Below are 9,284 nucleotides of genomic sequence, written 5' to 3'. Positions count from 1 at the left end.
CTTCATTCATATTTTTTGAATAATTATTATTTTCAGGGTGTCCAGACATGCTAAAAGGATTCTTTTTTTTTTTTACCCTACAATATTTGTGTTTTTGACAAACTAGACGTAACAGAATGAGATACTGTTCTCGTCTAATCTGATCTGATCTGATAATCTCGCAACACAAGACACATGTGCTGCTTTATTATCAGTCTCTTACAACACAGGCCGCAGAGTCCAGCCTGTCAGTCAGATCAGAGCGATGTAAGGCCGAATTGAAGACTTCGACATCAGTCTGAGCCTTAAACGTTCAAAAAGGCGGGACTCAACAGGGGCTGTGGATGCAAAGAACCAAGAGCATGATTTATGGAAGTTACTGCTCCAAAGATGAGTCCCTCAGAAAGCACACATGTGATGGAGAAGCTGTAGATTGTGTGGATGCATGACTAATTGTGGGCTAAAATATCAAATGGGGCCGCCGTTAAGCCGGGAGGCTGCTCAAAATTCTCTCAGATCACTTATTCATTCTGCCAGATTTCAGGAAACGTGGGACTGCTGAATTATGAGAGTGATCTGTTAAAATGTAGATTTGACAGTCGGTTTCTAACAGATACCCTCAGTCCATCATTCAGGCATCTGAAATATTGTTTTCCTATTCATCCAAAGGCAGAGGCTGAACAGTCTTTTCATTTACTTATGAATGAATTGTGGGACATTGTAAAAGTTGTAAACAGACTTGGACTACAGAACTCTTTACAGCATCACCTTGATCTGGTGTTTACCATATTTAAACAAACACTTGCATTTGTTTCATGAAATTTTTGCACCATAACACAAATTGTATATAGAGTAGACCACAATAACAGCACTTTCATTGTAAAAATGACTGCATAATTGAGTCTTTAATTATTATACTTTCATCTTTATAAACAATTAGCTTTTCAGTTTATTCAGCTGGTATCATTAATTTACAAGTTTTTTGGAAACCAAATTATTAGGTACCCTGGTTATAATTTTATCTAAACTTCACTCGTAATATTAGCCACCAAGTCATGAATGTTTTGGACAATTTTTAAAATTCAGAACATCACTTGTGAATGAATCAGGACACAATCCCATTGATAATGTAGACCACGTAATAATGAAATGGTGTGTGTACTGTCACTGCAATTTAAAGATACAAAGTTCACCAACATATATGGCACTAATTTCATTCTACTTAAACAGTAATGGATTTTACTTGGCACAGACAAATGCCTGATCTCAAATGACTTGTACTAGGACAAAAAAAGAAGTCTTTTGATTTCAACATTACAAATAGTAAAAGAAAAAAAAAGAAAACATCTGCATGCTTGTGTGACTCACTGTAAGAATATTACCTCAATTCTTGCGTGTTTCAGCCCTTTTTAGCTAACTGTTAGCTTCTTATTCAACCTAGTTCCACACATATAATTTATTTTTGGTCTTTCAGTACCAGATGTACTGTAAAATCTTGCCCTACATGATTTAGTAAGTACACTTTTCACAAATACACTCAGTTTCTCCAACTACAGCCTCTCCCTGGGTGGTGAGCCGCATCCTCCCACTGCCTTCAAAGTTCCTCTGTTCTCTCGAACAAATACTGCATTTCTTCTACTTCTAAATTGTATGATCTTTGGACAGACATCACCTCTCAAGTTAGGAAAAGCTAGCAACTAGCAGATTAGCTGGTTGCTAATTATTATTTTTTGTTTGTTTTTTGACAGAAGCCAGATTAATTGGAATCAATAGTACCAATACTGAATTAAACAAACAACTCACTAGTCACTATCATGACACTAATGAATAATAGCTTTGGGTTTTGTGTGCTTAACTCTAAAACAGACAAATGTTTGCTAACATGTTAGCTAAAGCGGCTTAATGCAAAAAAAGTAAAAAATGTTACCGTAGTTACAAAACTCTAAATACCACAGATTACCAAATTTGGTTTGTTTCCCCAAACTTGCTATACATTAAATTATATCTCCAGAATTAGCTAAAACACAATGGCTTTAAACTGGACCCTAAAACTAAACCAGACCACCTCTCATGCCTCCAAAGGGGCAGTATTATGTAAAACAGATTTATAATTTTTTAGCTTCGCGATTAGCAAACACCTGGTGGAACTGCTGAGCTCATTATACCAGCTACTTCTCAGTGCAACGCTGGTAAAAACACTGTTCAAGGGTTAATGGAGGGACGACGCTGTGACGACCTTCTGAAATGAACGGAGTTTCAGAAAGAGTAAAAGTTTTAAAGAGACAGAGGCACAATTTCAAGGCGTTAAATTATGAAGCAAAATTTATTTTAAGTGTATTTGACTTAACGGCATTTTATTACAACTGAAGTTAAGTTACTTTGCTATGCTATAAAATGGCACTATGTGCCTGAAAAACACACAATACTGCCCCTTTAAAGGAAGTAAAAAAACAACAACAAAAAAAAACCAGCAACTCAGAATCCTTTACATTTTCAACATCATGAACTGGTCTGAAAGTTAAGCATAAAAAAATAGATATAAAATTCAAAGGGTTTCTTTGCCGAGAGGTCAGGAAGCCAACTTGAAGTACTGAATGAAGACTGTCACATTTTATTTTCTGATTCTCCATCTCTATAACAAATACTTGGCTTAGCACACACAGTGAATATAGCTATGCTGTTAATCACAGGCATATTTAGTGTCATTCTGATTACCTTGGCATCACTTGAATTAATGGAGCCCTATAGGCAAGCCTCTCTGTTCTCTGTCAGAGGCCCCAACGTCAACTTCACAAATCTCAACTCGCACTTTAGTGTGATTTAGTAAGTACACTTTTCACAAATACACTCAGTTTCTCCAACTACAGCCTCCCCCTGGGTGGTGAGCCGCATCCTCCCACTGCCTTCAAAGTTCCTCTGTTCTCTCGAATAAAGCCAATTAAAATGTACAATTAGGAAAAACAGCGTGTTGACTCCCAGGATCTAGACTGGACGTCTTCACACCATCACCGCCAGAGCCTCAGACTCCGGGCCGACAGTGACGGGCTGGCAGCAGCCGATGCACACGTATCTGAGGATCCACAGGTAGACGGTGCCAGACAAGGTGACAGTCAGGGCCAGGAGCAAGAGGCTGACGAGGCTCTGAGGGCTGAGCAAGATATCAGAGGAGGTAGAGGAGTCCTCAGAGGGATTCTGGGCTACAGAAAGAAAGAGACAGAGAGAAAGAGAAAGGAAAGAAACCAACCCAACTTATGAGGGGAGAAAAAAGCCACGGAAGAATCAGAAACCTGTGTGAAGGAAGGTGTGAGATGATAACAGAAGCTGCCTGTGGTAGGACAGACACAGAAACAAGGTGAAAGGGAGACTTGACGTTTGAACCAGAAGAGAAAAAAAAATGCAAACACCTCCCTCTAGTGTCCATGAGATGCCACAGTTACCTCAGAGCCACACTTAAAACAAAAAGCAGACTTTATTTTAACATGTTCAAAAAGGAAACAGATAAAACTTACTCCATTTATACGAAGACATGGGGCAAAGGTCAACTAGAGAAGATAATTAAACCAACAGTCATCTTTTTGGACAATGGGAGGAAGCCGGAGAACCCAGAGAGAACCCATTAATGCACTTGGAGAACATGCAAACCCCATGAAGACAGGAGAACCCAAGCAGGGATTCAAACCCAGGCAACCGTTTTATTTGAAAAAATAAATGTTTTAATCACACCTAAGCAGAATTTAGAGACCAATAACTAAACAGTTGTGATTTCAGACTGTGGTAGGAAGCTGGAGCGCAACCTGCAAGTGTCAAATCTTTTTATCCTTCATCCATCCATTTTCTTGCACCCTTGTCCCTCGGTGGGGGGGTGGGGGGTGTTTGCTGGTGCCCATCTCTTGCTGGCGTGCTGGGCGGGGGGTGGTGTGCACCCTGGGCAGGTCGCCAGTCTGTTGCAGGGCAACACAGGGACACACAGGACACACAACCATGCACACACACACACACACCTAGGGGCAATTTGGAGAGGCCAATTAACCTGACAGTCATGTTTTTGGACTGTGGGAGGAAGCCGGGGTGCCTGGGGAGAGCCCACGCATGCGCAGGGAGAGCATGCAGGCTCCATGCAGGGGGACCGGGGCCGGGAATCGAACCCAGAGCCTTCTTGCTGCAAGGCAACAGCTCTACCAACTGCACCACTGTGTAGCCCCCCCTTTATACCCTTTTATCCCATAAATTTAAATAACTGATCACATCAGGACACATGTTCAGTCCCACTCAGATTTCTCCAGCCTCAAAATGGTCACTAATTATCTCTTCTGTGATTTTTTTAATCTTCCGAATTAGTTATTTTTAGCTCCTCTCCAAAAGTACCTTGATCGTCTTCGAGAGGAGGGGCTGGAGAACCTGTAATGTCAGGTGTGACTTCCTGTTTCCCACCATTTCTTAACTTCTCATAAATGTAAATGAATCCCTTTTCATTCATGTCTTCACTGCAGTGGCTGTCTGCAGTGAAGACATGTTTGTCATCTGCCTTCACTGTTTGCTGTCCCTGCATCAAGTACGTGTAGAAGTGGGTTGGCTCTGATCCTCCACAGATAATGGAGGACAGGTGGAACCGCTCCGTTCCACACTCACATTCTGCAGGCACGTCCATGGTCTGATTGGGAATCACTGGGTGTGTCCTGGTCGGCCTTTGTAGAAAAAACACCAGCACATTGTTATCAGAATGCCAGTGTTTTTTCTGTTAGGCCAACCCACAGCCTGAACAGCGGCGTTTGCCCCCCACATCCAACCAACTGCTCAAAAGTGAAACTACGTTGGTTGGAAATGTTGCCGATGGAAGAACAACCAGGGGGCTATTGCTAACGAGTTCAAGGAAGTTGGCATCATACAACTCTCTATCTGTGTCCCCACCAAATGAATCCAACCAGACTCAAACAGACTCCAGGAAACATTTTATGTCGTAGTCCTTTCCCATGTCTGATGACAATTTTTTCTCTCTCAGCTCCATCAGAACTGGGGAGATCTCCGTTTGGGACAAATGTTTGCCCAGTTGTCGGACAGCTGCGTGGATGAGACTAGCACAGCATGGGATGGATGACGCCTCCAGAAAACCACTTTCCTGAGCGAGACACCTTCTGGTGATGCTCAGGTTCAGGACACTCTGGAAAGTGGCATTCACCCAACTAATTTTTAGTTCATTGGAGAACTTAAAGTAGTTCTCCTCCTTATTTCCCATGCCCGCTTGTCCATAGGAGCAGCTTCTGTCCTCCCTACATCTGGAATGTCAGAGCCAACCCTCTGTTCTGACTTATCATACCCGTCCGGGGGAGAATAAACCTCAAAAATAATGGTGACCCTACCATTTAGAGAAGTTTTTCTGTACTTTTCTGTACCCTCACACTCAAGATGTTCCGTCGACTTTGAGCAAACTTCCCCAGCCAGGTCAGTTTGTCCAGAGACAGCAATGTCATCCTCAGTACTGTCTTGTGAGGTCTCACTCAGGTTTACATCTGCGGTCCCACAGACATCTGTCAAACAAACCTTCCCAGCCAGGTCAGTTTGCCCCGAGGCAGTACCGTCGTCCTCAGCTGAAAGACCTTCCAACGGATACTAGTCACTCTCATCATCCTGAGAGACTTGAAAGACACCATTGTCCAAATCCTTCCCAGGAAGGCATTAGTCCCATATCTTCTTCATACCTGTGGTGACGGCGTATCCAAGGCCCCAACCAAGCGGGATAATGAAGGGAAGGAGTGCCTGCGAAACACTAAACATTATTACTCTCCACAAATCTGAATCTCCGAGAACCGTCTGGATCTCACCATTGAGATTCTAGCTTTAGAACTTCTTTGATCTACTGTGATGTACATGATGTCATTTATGACCCCATCAGTGAGCTCACTGGACTTCTGAGGCAAGGTCTTGCTTCTGATCGTTGCTATGGAAACAAGTTGGTGAGGACATATAAAACCCTTTCTTCTATCAGCACTTTCCACTCACAGCTCAAAGATAATGAAAGGACTTCCATGCTGATGATTCACAATCGCAAAAGAGTAGGAGCTTCTTAAAGAGACAGAGTCCCCATTTCAAAGCTTTAAATTATGAAGTCAAATTTCTTTTATGTAATGTTTGATATACACAGCAATTTTATAGGTGACGTAGTTACTTGATTGTTCTATAAAACGGCAATACGCGCTTAGAAAATACATGATACCAACCCTTTAAAGCGACTGATTGCTTTAAAGCGATTCTGTTTATTGAGCTCGTGCAGGGGAACAATGAAAGGTGTCACAGTAATTAGGAAAAGAGAGATGGGGGGGAGGGGTGGAATAGGGATTTATTTATGCAAAGGCTTCAAACATGCCACCATCTAATCAAAGCTAATTAAAATTCTCTGTCAGGCTGCTTACTGTCTTTGAAGGATACGAAGACGACAGAATAAATAACTAATTAACAGCAATGTATGCTTGTTGCATATCAGGCAAACATATAAAACAAACCGATTACTTTAAAATTCAAAGTTTTTTTCAGTTTTAGTCATTTTAGTGTGTGTTGTTTGACTTGCGGGGATGGACATAACCCCAGCTGGTCCTGACCCACGACAGGGGTTGTTAACGTTCTCTGTCCATCCGAGGTCTGTGGCCGCTTACCCTTGGTAATTTTCTTCTATTGGCACTTTCCATTCACAGCTCAAGGCTGCTGAAAGGACTTCCATGCTGATGATTCACAATTGCAAAAGGCACATCGCCTCTTTTGCTCTTTCAAGGCTCAGTGTTGGAAAGCGGGGGAGAGTGGGGGAAGAAGCGGCATTCAATTGGTACAAAAAGCCCTGACAAGCATCGCGGTATGAATCATGTGGAGTATAGAAGCACAATTTTTCTCAGCTGTTTATTACTTTTACGGTTCGTTAACTCGGTGAACTTAGCGTCAGGCAACACAAAAAGATGTTTGAGACGAAGCTGAGGGACTCAGAGTCAGGTTGTTCTATTGGGTGACAAAAAGAAAACTTACCTCTAGTTGAGTGTAGCATCAGCAGCAAACAGATGATAAACCTCCCAGATGCAGCCATCCTCATGCTGTACTGGGTCTGCTGGGAATACACGGCACAACTGTGAGAAATGAGATGAACTGACTGAACAAATATGGGCAGTATGAAAGGCAGTTTAGTCTCCATTTGTCCTTTAAAATGCCAGATATATAGTATGTTTAACTATATTGTTATATGTGAAATGATCCATCAGTGGTAGTACTATTTTAGCATCTAGCATTGCAGCTTCATTCAACTTATAATGTCAATTTCTTTATTTTGAAAGAGAACACATGCCATACATTCATAACGATAGAAACATATGTCAATAATCCAGGGTACCCTGAGGGTTCGTTTTTATCGGCAATCCAGCATATAAATAAAACAAGATGACCTCAGTCGCACTGACTTAAAATCAGTAGCAGTGGAACACATATGTCTTTGAGACGTGATGATAAGATGCTGCTTAATTTATCACATCCCAAAAATCCATGGTAACCTGATTTAGCTGGAGATCAACCGTGTTATAGTATCTGATTTGTACAAAACATACCTAAAGCTGCGTATTTTCATATGCAACAGAAACTCAAGCCAGTTATGCAATACTGTGAGAGGATTACACTTAAATGCTCCCAGATACTCTGATCAACTTAATAGAGAAAAATGGTTTATTACAATATTTTATTACTGATTTTTTTGGGGTAACTGTATGGCAGTGACTGCGAGACAAAACCATATTGATCTTGAAAAACACCCCTCTTTCTAATACTCTTATTTAGTACAGCAGTCACATAAAGAAGAGTGATTTGTATCACTAAGCTGCACAAAGTGACTGCATTTAATCTTGTCCTCAAACTTATTGATTCTCAGAATGAACAGTGGAGAAAATACAATGCGGACATTTTTGGGGGGACAGGGAGAGTGGGAGAATCTTAAATAAAATTAATTGGAATTTATCATGAGAATAATAACTCAAAATTCTCATCACGATAAGAAATGTATCGCGATAAATAAACAATACAATAAATGCCCAACAGTAGTGCCAACTGGGATCTTGTCAAATTAAAGATACATTTTTCTAAAAAGAAAAAAAGCTAAGTAACACAGACAAGATAAAAGTAAAAAAAATAAAAATAAATAAAAATACAAAAACGTGTTTACACAACTTCATCAAGAATACCCAGAATTGTGGAGACTTCAAACAGACTGATTTTTACTGAATAATCGATGCCTGTTTGCGATTCACAAAAAGAGTTAGCTCTGAAATTGGTTAAAATCTCTCTTTGGGTGAAGTTAATAAAATATGGCTATACAACACACATAAAAAGAAAAAACAACACCGATTGCAATAGTTTCCCGAGCCAATAAAACGAAGTCTCCACGCTCCACGTGCAATTCAAACCAAATAAGTGTAATTACAGTGCTGGGCAAGACAGACACTAAATCAATACGTGGTCTTTCGGTGAAAAAACTAAACAAAGCAAGAATTGTAGTTGTGTTTTTAACTCACAGCAGAACACGTGAAGGCTCTGTCCTCTGAAGCCGTCATCCCTCCGACATGCAACAGGATTTCCATGACAAAGACGAGCAAATGTACCGACCAAGCTTTTCCTCCTGCGAGAAGTGAAGAAACCCCGCTCACCCGGAAGAGTCAACAGCCCACCAGCAGCTCTGACAATAATTATCCCCCTTCAGCTGATGAATTAGCGGTTGTCTCTGGTCTAGGACATCAGGCGAAAGCCTCCCCACCGCCCTCCCGCCTTCGCGCTGCTTGCTACCGCCTCGCACTGATGGTTGGTCAGTGTCGCTTCGCAGCAGGTGTGATGAAATGAATCGATAGCACATGGGATCAAAGCGGGATGTGCATGTGAAGCGAGAAGTGACTGCACATCTATACAGACACACACACACACACACGCACACACACACACACACACACACACATAAGAGATTTTTTTTTAAACCCGCCCCCTGGAGAAAACAGGGGAAGATGCAACGCAGAGCATATGGAGGCTGCTTCAAAAGACAAGCATCATTATTATTCTGTATCCAAAACAATTCTCCAGACAAGCAAGTTAAATCAGACACCGCGTGGCGCCCTCTAGTGGCTTAAAGCACAAATGCTTTGATGAATCGCAAACACTTTGCATTGGTTACAGTAATTATGTGTTAAATAACCAACATCCGCAACCATTTCTGTAATGTTCTCGGTAGCATGATATGATGAGCCAGTTTTAGCAGATTTCTAAGAGCTACAACCCTTGAAAATCTTGACGGAACG

Source organism: Poecilia reticulata, chromosome 18, assembly GCF_904066995.2.
Source record: "Poecilia reticulata chromosome 18, P_reticulata-male-v2, whole genome shotgun sequence".
In the NCBI taxonomy this organism is placed as follows: Eukaryota; Metazoa; Chordata; class Actinopteri; order Cyprinodontiformes; family Poeciliidae; genus Poecilia; species Poecilia reticulata.
This window is presented reverse-complemented; position numbering follows the sequence as displayed.